An 11695-nucleotide genomic window follows, 5' to 3' on the forward strand; every position below is an offset into this window, starting at 1 on the left:
TTCACTATGTTGCCCAGGCTAGTCTTGAACTCCTGGGCTCTAATGATCTTCCCCTCTCTGGCTCCAAAGTGCTGGGATGACAGATTTAAACCACCATGCCCAGCCTTTTTTGTTGTTTTATTTTATTTTTTTTAATTTGTTTTCTTATCGTCACTGTGGCTTGGTAGATTTCTGTAGTAGTACCATGTGAGTCCTTTCTCTTCTTTATGTGTTTGCTTTACCAGTGAGTTTTACCAGTGAGTTTTATAGTTTCACTTATTTTCATGATGGTAAGTGTTGCAGTGTTATTTTTTTGCTTCCAGGTTTAAGACCCCCTTGAGCTTTTCTTTCTTTCTTTTTTTTTTTTTTTTCGCTTCTGAGACACAGTTTCACTCTGCCACCCAGGCTGGAATGTAGTAGTGCAATCTTGGATCACTGCAACCTCCACCTCCCAGGTCCAAGTGATTCCCGTGTCTCAGCCTCCCAAGTAGCTGGGATTACAGGCGTGCTCCACCACACATGGCTAATTTTTGTATTTTTAGTAGAGACGTTCTTTTACCATGTTAGCCAGGCTATTCTCAAACTCCTGACCTCAAGTGATCCACCGGCCTCGACCTCCCATAGTGCTGAGATAACAGGCGTGAGCCACCACACCCAGCCTTCAGCTTTTCTTGTAAGGCCAGTCTAGTGGTAACAAATTTCCTTAGCATTTGCTTGTCTAGAAAGGACTATTTCTCCTTTGTTTATGAAGGATAATTTTGTTGGACGTAGCATTCTTGGCTAGTTTTTTTTTTTCTTTTAGCACTTTAAATATATCATCCCATTTTCTTTTGACCTGTAAGGTTTCTGCTTAGAAATCCTCTATTAGTCTTATGGGGTTTCTTTTATAGGAGACTAGATGCTTTTTTTTTCTTTTAAGGATTCACTCTTTATCTTTGTTTGACTTGAAACAATGTGAATATAATTGTGCCATGGAGAAAAACTTTTTGCATTTTATCTCCTTGCATATTGTGAGCCTTCTGTATCTGGATGTCTGAATCTCTTGTTAGGCTTTGGAAGTTTTCATCCATAATTTTATTAAATAGGTTTTCCTTGCTAAATAATGGTACCACAATCACCTGTTAATGAATAGTTGTGTTGTTACCAGTTTAGGGGCTATCAAAAATAAGGCTACCATGAATATTTGTGTAAAAATTATTTGTATAGATGTATGTTTTCATTTCTCTTGGATAAATACCAAGGATTGGATTGGCTAGGTAGTATAGGAAATACAAATTTTATGAAAATTCTTAATTTCAGACCTGTCAATTCAGTCTCAGTAGCTTCATTTTTCTTAGCTTGATAAATGATGGAAATATTAACCCAGTGGCAATTTTATGTATGAACACTGATGAATGTCAGCAGCACTAGGCTTTGGGCAGAGTGCCAGAGCAAATAGCAAAGCAAAGCCTCAACAGCTGCTCCTGGGGCATAATTAATGACCATGTCCTGAAGACATTTTAGTGTTAACATATAACCAGCTGCTGTTTCTCCTGTAACTAAATTTAACAACTGACAGCAACATGAACAGCATTTTATGAAATACTCCCAATACAGTCTCTATTAAATGAATTTGGCAGAGGGCTATGCTATGACTGGTGCCCTATTTCAGAGTTGTTTTTTAACATTGGTAATACCTTTTCATGCATTAGAAAGGCCCAAGTTGGCCAGGTGCAGTGGCTCACAGCTGTAATCCCAGCACTTTGGGAGGCTGAGGCAGGCGGATCACGAGGTCAAGAGATCGAGACCATCCTAGCCAACATGGTGAAACCCCATCTCTACTGAAAATACAAAAATTAGCTGGGCATGGTGGCATGCGCCTGTAGTCTCAGCTACTCAGGAGTCTGAGGCAGAAGAATCGCTTGAACCTGGGAGGTGGAGGTTGCAGTGAGCCAAGATTTGTGCCACTGCACTCCAGCCTGGCAACAGAGCGAGACTCAGTCAAAAAAAGAAAGAAAGAGAGGGGGGTGGGAGGGACGGAGGGAGGGAGAGAGGGACGGAAGGAAGGAAGGGAGGGAGGGAGGAAGGAAGGAAGGAAGGAAGGAAGGATTCAAGTCGCATAAACATTTGTTAGATTTGCTTCTGAACCTTTGTGAAATATTACTTTCTTGTTACATAGTGGGCAGTAACTTTGTAAGATCGAAGGAAGGAAGGAAGGAAGGAAGGAAGGAAAGGATTGAAGTCACATAAACATTTGTTAGATTTGCTTCTGAACCTTTCTGAAATATTACTTTCTTGTTACATAGTGGACAGTAACTTTGTAAGATCTCCTGAAGGAAGGAAGGAAGGGAGGGTCCAAGTCACATAAACATTTGTTAGATTCGCTTCTGAACCTTTGTGAAATATTGCTTTCTTGTTACATAGTGGGCAGTAACTTTGTAAGATCTCCTGGTGTCCAGAACCCAAGCTTGATTTCTGCTGTTTCTGGATATCTCTTAAAGAAACAAGTACTGGAGGCAGAGAATAACCCATTAAGTGTTCTCTGAACTATGAGGCATCTGAGCCTGTCTGATCTTTAAGTCAAAATAATGAAGTGAGCCAGGCATAGTGGCTCATGCCTATAATCCTTGCACTTTGGGAAGCCAGGGTGGGAAGATAGCTTGAGCCCAGGAGTTCGAGACCAGCCTGGGCAACATAATGAGACCCTGTGTCTACAAAAAATTTTTAAAAAATTTGGTGGACGATGTGACGCACACTTGTAGTCTCAGCTACTTGGGAGGCTGAGGTGGGAGGATCCTTGAGCTCGGGAGGTTGGGGCTGCAATGAGCCATGATCACCACTCCAGCCTGGGCAACAGAATGAGACCTTATCTCTTATAAATAAATAAACAAAATAATGAAGTGAAAATCGATACAAGAGGTGGTGAAGCTTGCAGCAGATGACAACCACGTCCCCTGAGGTGACTGATACCTCCAGTGTTAGAGGTGGAAGAGCATCACCTCTAAATAAAAAATTATCTTCTGTGCTCTCCTAGTTGGGACACTGGTCTTTAGTCTTTGGGGACAAGCAAGTGCTATAAGAGGGACTTGTATCTATACAAAGACTTGTACAACTGGGCTTGAAATTTTCATTAAGGATGTAAATGTTATCCTACTTTCTTGGGAATCTTTGATTATTGCTATGGTTTGAATATTTGTCCCCTCCAAAATTCATGTTGAAATTTAGTTGCCATTATAACAGTATTAAGAGGTGGAACCTTTACAAGGTGATTAGCTCATGAGAGCTCCACACTCATGGGTGGGATTCATGCTGTTATAAAAGGACAAGTTGGGCATCCTTTTATCTCTTTGCCTGTCTGCCTTCCATGTGAGGACAACCATGTGTCATAAATCTAGCCAGTGAGATATAAGCAAAAATATTTGGGGGTAATGGGTATTTGAAAGCATTTTCTTCCTTAATAAAAGGGACATAATCAGCCAGCACAGTCTTTTCCTTTAATTTTTGTCAACAGCAGAGACCAGCATTGAGTCCCTGATATAGCAGCATTCCCTTTTGGAACCAGCTAGCCACCTGATAGAAGGCCGATTACACTGGGCCTGTTCTGTCATGGATGAGACAGAGATTCATTCTTATAAGCATGGACAGATATTCTGGATATAGATTTTTTTTCTTGCCCATAATGCTGCTGCCAGCATCACAACCATGGACTTACAGAATGCTTTCTCCACCATTATGGCATCCCCCCCAGTTTTGTGTGTGATCAAGGACTTTTTTTTTTTTTAAGACAGAGTCTTGCTCTGTCACGCAGGCTGGAGTGCAATGGCGTGATCTCAGCTGACTGCAACCTCTGCCTCCTGGTTCAAGCGATTCTCCTGCCTCAGCCTCCCAAGTAGCTGGAATTACAGGTGTGCATGGCCACACTGAGCTAATTTTTGTATTTTTAGTAGAGACAGGTTTCACCACGTTGGCCAGGGTGGTCTCGAACTCCTGACCTCAGGTGATCTGCCTGCCTTGGCCTCCCAAAGTGCTGGGATTATAGGTGTGAGCCACAGTGCCCAGCCTGATTACAGGATATAAGATTAATATTTAAAAATCAGGCCACGTGTGGTGGGTCCTCAGGCGGATCACCTGAGGTCAGGAGTTCAAGACCAGCCTGGCCAACATGGTGAAATCCTGTCTCTACTAAAAAATATATAAATATCAGTTGGAAGTGATTGTCCATTCCTGTAATCCCAGCTACTTGGGTGGCTGAGACACGAGAATCGCTTATACTGGGGAGGTGGAGGTTGCGGTGAGCCGAGATTGCAGCACTGCATTCCAGCCTGGGCAACAGAGACTCTGTCTCAAAAAGAAAAAAAGAAATGGGGTCTTGCTTTGTTTCCCAGGGTGGTCTCCAACTCCTGGCCTCAAACAATCCTCCTGCCTTAGTCTCTCAAAGTGTTGGGATTACAGGCGTGAGCCATCATGCCTGGCCCATCTTCTCATTTGGATAGCTGTACCTTGCTAGGTAGAAATAGAGTTGTTTCATTGTTGTAAAGGAGCTCAAGTTGTGTATAAAAAAGTGTGTAGAAACAGTACCCAAAGGATTAGACTATGTCAGTTATCAGTGTATTACCTCTCAGCTCCAAATTAACCTTTTCAACAGCAGTCTGTGAAACTGGACAACTTGAAGCATTTCTCCTTTACAGTGAGTGTGATATTAAGCTTTGTCAGTAGAGGGTGTGGACATTGAAGAGGGACATTGAAGGAGGAAGGGGTCTTTCTGGCTCAGGTTGCAGCATTTTGCTTTTCCTTGCTCTTGCTTCATGGTCCATCAGTGGGAGGTGTGTATGTGAGAATATTCAGTGATGCTCAGTGCCAGCTGTGCTCCAGAGCACGCATTCTCTTGGAGATCTTGCATATCTGGCCTGGGCCTGGTGGACTACCTTGCTGAGTGAGGCCCTTCTCATGAGAGACCGTGTGCTCCAGACCTCATGCTCACAGTGGCACCCAAACTCCTCTGCATCCTGGCCATCAGCCTTAGCTTGCTTGTGCAATGGGGAGTAATTTCCTGTAGCCGTCCTGATGTGGAAACCATGCATCTCAGGCCTAAGGCCTACAGTGCCACTCCAACTCTCTTTGAGTACCTGGCAACGTAGCAAACTTCTCCAGCATCACAGTGAGCTACAACCACATCTTCAGTGAGGTTTGAAACTCACCCTTGGGAAAGACCTCCTTCCAAGTATGTTCTCTTTTGGGTACTCTCCCTCAGCTCTAAAGGGCCTTTTAGAGTCCTCCTCATGGCCCTATAGTCCTATCATTGCTTAATAATTCTTTATATTATAATTCTGTTTAAATTCCTTTGGCCGGGCACAGTGGCTCACGCCTGTAATCCCAACACTTTGGGAAGCTGAGGTGGGTGGATCACCTGAGGTCAGGAGTTCAAGACCAGCCTGGCCAACATGGTGAAACCTCATCTTTACTTAAAATACAAAAGTTAGCTGGGCATGGTGGCAGGTGCCTGTAGTCCCAGCTACTTGGGAGGCTGAGGCACGAGACTCACTTGAACCTGAGAGGCAGAGATTACAGTGAGCTGAGATAGCACCCCTGTACTCCAGCCTAGGCAACAGAGCAATACTCCTTCTCAAAAAAAAAAAAAAAAAAAAAAAAATTCCTTTGTGGTTTCTGTTTCCTGACTGTATCCAGACTGATACAAACTGACTATAGAAGCTGGCTGCTGATGCTTAAAAAGCTTCTCATCCATCCATTTCTGGCAAAAGCCCACCATCATTCACCAAGACCTTCACACTTAAGCTTTCCATGATACCCAACTGCTTAAAGTCTCATAAGGCAGAACAGTTTGCCATCAACCAAAAGCATAATGAGTGTTTCACCACAATGGTCCTGTCTCCATGGCAGGTCATAATGTCCACAATAAAGAATCTCATCTTTCTCTCCAAGATAGGTGTTTTTGCCCCATTAGTGCTTGGAATAGAACACGGGCATGATGGAGAATCTCAACAACATGAAAATGCATATCTGTTAACAGTGGTGTTGTATTTTCTTGTGGGCTAAATTGAAAACCCAGGAACAAAATAAAAACTTGGTTGTATTTGAAATTATCCCATAAAAATATCTAAGATGTCCTACAAAACATATAACATGGATCAATTATCCAACACTGAAGAATAATATGTATATATATGTGTCAACTGTACACCATAATATCCATACATGGTAGAAAGGCCACATATAAAACGTAATTTCATGATTCATATTTATATGAAAGAAAAATTCATACAAATTTATATGAAAGAGTAACACATATTAATTTACATGAAAATGTAACATTTACCTTATATTAAATATGCATATGGGCCAGGTGCAGTGGCTCACACTTGTAATCCCAACACTTTGGGAGGCCGAGGCAGGTAGATTACGAGGTCAGGAGATTGAGACCAGCCTGGCCAACATGGTGAAACCCTGTCTCTACTAAAAATACAAAAATTAGCCGGGTGTGGTGGCGGGTGCCTGTAGTCCCAGCTTGAACCCAGGAGGCAGAGGTTGCAGTGAGCCAAGATCGCGCCACTGCACTCCAGCCTGGCAACAGAGCAAGACTCTATCTCAAAAAAAAAAAAAAAAAAAAAAATATATATATATATATATGTATATATGCATATGATTGTTAAAAAAGAGGAGATTCATATGGTCTGAAGTTATCATCCCTCAGGTTACTTACCAATTAAAAAGGGGAAAGATAACTACAATGGAGACATGTGGCCATTACCACCTTAGTCAAGTGATCAAATTTAGCATCACTGATAGTGAAATGACCAAATTTCATGTGTCTGTTTGTGTGATCTATGTGGTTATCCTGGAGTCACCTATGTAATAAGCTTACTAAATATGTTTAACCTAAATTTTATCATGAGGAAATAACTTGACAAACCCAGAATGTGAGACATTCGGTAGAACAAGTAGACTAGATTCTTACAAGAAGAATGTAATGCAATAACCTGGATTGTGTCCTACTTAAAGAAAAATGTATACAAGACATTTTGGGGAAATTTAAATCTGGAAGAATTGTGGAATTATTGTTGATTTCCTTAAGTGTGATCATGGTGTTATGGTTAGATATGCATGAGATGTCAGCATGAGACACTATGTTGTGTGGTGTGTGTGATATGGTGTTTAGTGATATATGTGTGAAACACACTGTTTAGTGGTGTATGTTAGGAAAATACACCTTCGAAGATACACACAGCCCAATCCAGTGGCTCACACCTATAATCCAGCACTTTGGGAGGCCAAGGCAAAATTAGCTGGGTATGGTGGCATGCACCTGTAGTCCCAACTACTCTGCACAGATTGGGGTGAGGTGGGAGGATCACTTGAACCCAGGAGGCAGAGGTTGCAGTGAGCTGAGATCGCACCACTGCACTCCAGCCTGGACGACAGAACCAGACCCTGCCTTAAAAAACAAAAACAAAAACAAAAAAAACATGTTTAGTACTGAAGTATAATGATTCTTGAATTTATTTTCAAATGGTAGAGAGAGAATCAAAAGTGGCAAATTGTTAAATTGTTGACAATTTGTGAATCTAGGGGACAAGCACGAATGAGTTCTTTTTTTTTTTTTTCAGAGTCTTGCTCTGTCCCCCAGGCTAGAGTGCAGTGGCACAATCTCGGCTCACTGCAACCTCTGCCTCCTAGGTTCAAGCGATTCTCCTGCCTCAGCCTTCTGAGTAGGTGGGACTACAGGCATGTGCCACCATGCTCGTCTAATTTTTTGTATTTTTAGTAGAAACGGGGTTTCACGGTATTAGCCAAGATGGTCTCAATCTCCTGACCTCCTGATCCAGCCACCTCGGCCTCCCAAAGTGCTGGGATTACAGGCGTGAGCCACCGCACCCAGCCCAAATACAAGTTCTTTGTAGTATTCTTTCAATGCTTCTGGAGATTTGAAACTTTCCAAAATAAACAACTGAAGTAAACATGCCTATGAAGTGGGAAGGCACTGAGCTTATTGGGGACGTACCCAAAGACCCCACTGGAACAGAACTAAAGAACCAGTTCTCTGATTCGTTACCATAAGAGAGGAAGTTTCAGGAGAAGGAATGCAAAAGTTCTATATCCTAATTGAAAGAGAGCGAAAGAAAATATCTCAAGTAAGGAAGGACAAGCTTATCAAGGATATAGTTTTTTGATGAATGACAGGTCATCCAAACCTCTTCCTGCTGAGGGAAGATTTCTTCATCCAGATACTGAGGTCAGAAGTGTGAAATGAGTCCTGTGGGCTAAAATCCAGGTGTCATAAAACTGTGTTCTTTCTCTAGGTTCTAGGGGAGAATCTATTTCCTTGTCTTTTCCAGCTTCTAGAAGCTGCCTGCGTTCTTTTGCTTATGGCACTTTCCTTGGTCTTCAAAGCACATCCTCCTTTTTGTTGTCATGATTTCCTCTCTGACTCTGACCCTCCTGCCTTCCTCTTTTAAGGACCCTTGTTGGGCCTACTTAGTAATCCAGCATAATCTTCCCATCTCAAGATTCTTTTTTTTTTTGAGATCAAGTCTCACTCTGCCGCCCAGGCTGGAGTGCAGTGGCATGATCTTGGCTCACTGCAACCTCTGCCTCCCGAGTACCTAGGACTACAGGCATGCACCATCATGCCTGGCTAATTTTTGTATTTTTAGTAGAGACTGGGTTTCACCATGTTGTCCAGGCTGATCTCAAACTCCTTACCTCAAGTGATCCGCCCACCTCGGCCTCCCAAAGTGCTGGATTACAGGCATGAGCCACGATGCCTGGCCTCCATCTCAAGATTATTAGTTGAAGCATATCTGCTGCAGAGCCTCTTTTGCCATGTAAGATATAGTCACAGGTTCTGGGGGTTAGGATTTGAACATCCTGGGGCATTATTCTACCACTTCGTCTTATTGGCACCATTTATGAATTTCTTTTTTCCCAATCCTTTGACATAACTATATAAATTCTATACATTATTGAAATCAGCCTTTTATTTGGAACTTTTGCATCTGTAACCACAAATGAAATTAATACTTTTCTTTTGGCCTGTCTTTATTGAATTTTTCTTTTCTTTTTTTTGGAGACAGTCTCGCTCTGTCGCCCAGGCTGGAGTGCAGTGGCCCAATCTTGGCTCACTGCAACCTCTGCCTCCGGGTTCAAGTGATCCTCCAGCCTCAGCCTCCCCAGTAGCTGGAAATACAGGTGTGCGCCACCACACCTGGCTAATTTTTGTAGAAAAGGGGTTTTGCCATGTTGCCCAGGCTGGTCTCAAACTCCTAGCCTCAAAGTGATGCTCCTGCCTCGGCCTCCCAAACTGCTGAGATTACAGGCATAAGCCACCATGCCGGCCATTTCTTTAATAAATTTTATGCCACTTAGACAAAAATTCATTGGAGAGCATATATAAATTGGATATAAATACATTGAATAATCATTATTAGTTCAAAAATTAGCTAAAATTCAGCTATAACCATCTGGGTATGGTACCTTTTTAATTGTACGTACTTTAAAATATCTTAAATAAAATAAAGCATTTCATTATGGTTATTATTCTGTTCAGATTTTCTACTTCTTAGTAGAAATCAGTGATTTAAATTTCATTAGAAAATCTACAATTTCCTCTACCATGGTTATAGAGTTGTACATAACGGCCTCAAAATTCTTTTAAACCCGGGCCCGGGCACGGTGGCTTACTCCTGTAATCCCAGCACTTTGGGAGGCTGAGGCGGGTGGATCACCTGAGGTCAAGAGTTTGAAACCAGCCTGGCCAACGTGATGAAACCTCATCTCTACTAAAAATACAAAGAATACAGGCGGGCACCTGTAATCCCAGTTACTTGGGAGGCTGAGGCAGGAGAATCACTTGAACCTGGGAGGCAGAGGTTGCAGTGAGCTGAGACGGCATCAGGATTTTTAAATTTTGGTCCAGTAGTTTATTTTCTAGTTTGTAAACTAGAAATACTTAAGAATTTTTTTAAATGAAATGTTATAAGTAATGTTTCACAAGAAAGAAACGATCATGGCCAAAAATATAAGGGACTACTTTTTAACTGAAAAGAAAAAAAGTCACAATTACACATCCTAGAAATTAACTCCTGTTAACAATTAACTTTAAAGATATTATTGCCCGAGTGCCTATGTTTCTGCTATTTATAACTTTTTTTTTTTCTTTTTGAGACGCAGTCTCGCTCTATCACCAGGCTGGAATGCACCTCCCTAGTAGCTGGGACTACAGGTGCACACCACCACGCCGGACTAATTTTTGTATTTTTAGGAGAGACGAGGTTTCACCATGTTGGCCAGGATGGTCTCGATCTCCTGACCTCGTGATCTGCCCGCCTGGGCCTCCCAAAGTGCTAGGATTACAGGCATGAGCCACTGCGCCCGACCTATTTAAAACTTTTTTTTTTTTTTTTTTTTGAGATGAAGTCTCGCTGTCACCAGGCTGGAGTGCAGTGGTACAGTCTCGGCTCACTGCAACCTCCGCCTCCCAGATTCAAGCTATTCTCCTGTTTCAGCCTCCTGAGTAGCTGGGACTACAGGTGCGCGCTACCACACCCGGGTAATTTTTGTATTTTTAGTACAGACAGGGTTTCACCATGTTGACCAGGATAGTCTTGATCTCTTGACCTCGTGATCCGCCCGCCTAGGCCTCCCAAAGTGCTGGGATTACAGGCGTGAGCCACCGCGCCCAGCCTATAACATTTTTAAATACAGTATTTATTTTTTAAAAATGGTTTATTTTAGTAGCACTTTTATTTTAGTAACACAAAATTGCTTTTATTTTAGTAGCACTTTTAATAGCACTTTTATTTTAGTAACACAAAAGTGCTACTTTTATTTTAGTAGCACTTTTCCACGTCCTAAAGTATTTCTCGAACGTACTTCTGTCATTAAATATCCTGCAACTTAATCGTAAAATAATGACGTTGCAGCCCACTACATTGGTTTTCCATTATTTCCACTGCAGACCCAACTATCCCTCATCCTCCTCTAGTCCCTTCGGCATCCTGAGCCTGTGACTGCGCCCCTTCAGTCTCTCCTAGGCCACATCCCCAAACCTCTAGGACAGGTCGTTTCCCAGACACCCTCCAGGCCAGCCTATGGCCCGGCCCGAGCAGAAATTAGTGACTTAAATGTTGAGATGCCAGAAGACCTGGACTGGGGCATGAATTCCCAGCCCAAACTTAGCCACCTGGCTTTATCGGGATTGTGGCCCATGTCAGTGAAGCCCCAGGTCCGGGCCAACTCCTAATTCGTGGCGTGGCCGGAAGTCGCCCTCTCCTGATCCACCCCAGAGCGCGGCTCCCTGTGGAGGGAACCCTGGGTGGTCCGCTCCCTGGCTTTTTACTGCACTTGTGAGAGGCCTTTGGGCACACACACAAACCCCACTCCCTGACCCTCCGTTTGGGGCGAGGGCAGCTGCAGCCGGGTTACCTTCGCGGACCCTGGAAGCCCTGGCGGCGGGCCCGGACGCCCCTTCCCGGGTTTGCGGCTACATTTTTCTGAAGCCTCCACTGCCCCACAGCCTTTTTCTAGCCGTCAGCGGCCAACTATTGCTGCCTGGGCCTGTGTGTTTGCCCAGTTCCTGGGAGGGTGCTCGGGTGCAGCTGGGCAGTCTGGCCTCGGCTTCACTGGAGGCGGGGAACTGGACATGACTGTGAGCGCCAGTGACCGTGGTGCGGTCCAGGCCCCCGGGTGGCGCACCCACCTCTGGACTACATTTCCCAGGGGG

The sequence above is a fragment of the Pongo pygmaeus genome, chromosome 20 (genome assembly GCF_028885625.2).
Source record: "Pongo pygmaeus isolate AG05252 chromosome 20, NHGRI_mPonPyg2-v2.0_pri, whole genome shotgun sequence".
Taxonomy (NCBI): domain Eukaryota; kingdom Metazoa; phylum Chordata; class Mammalia; order Primates; family Hominidae; genus Pongo; species Pongo pygmaeus.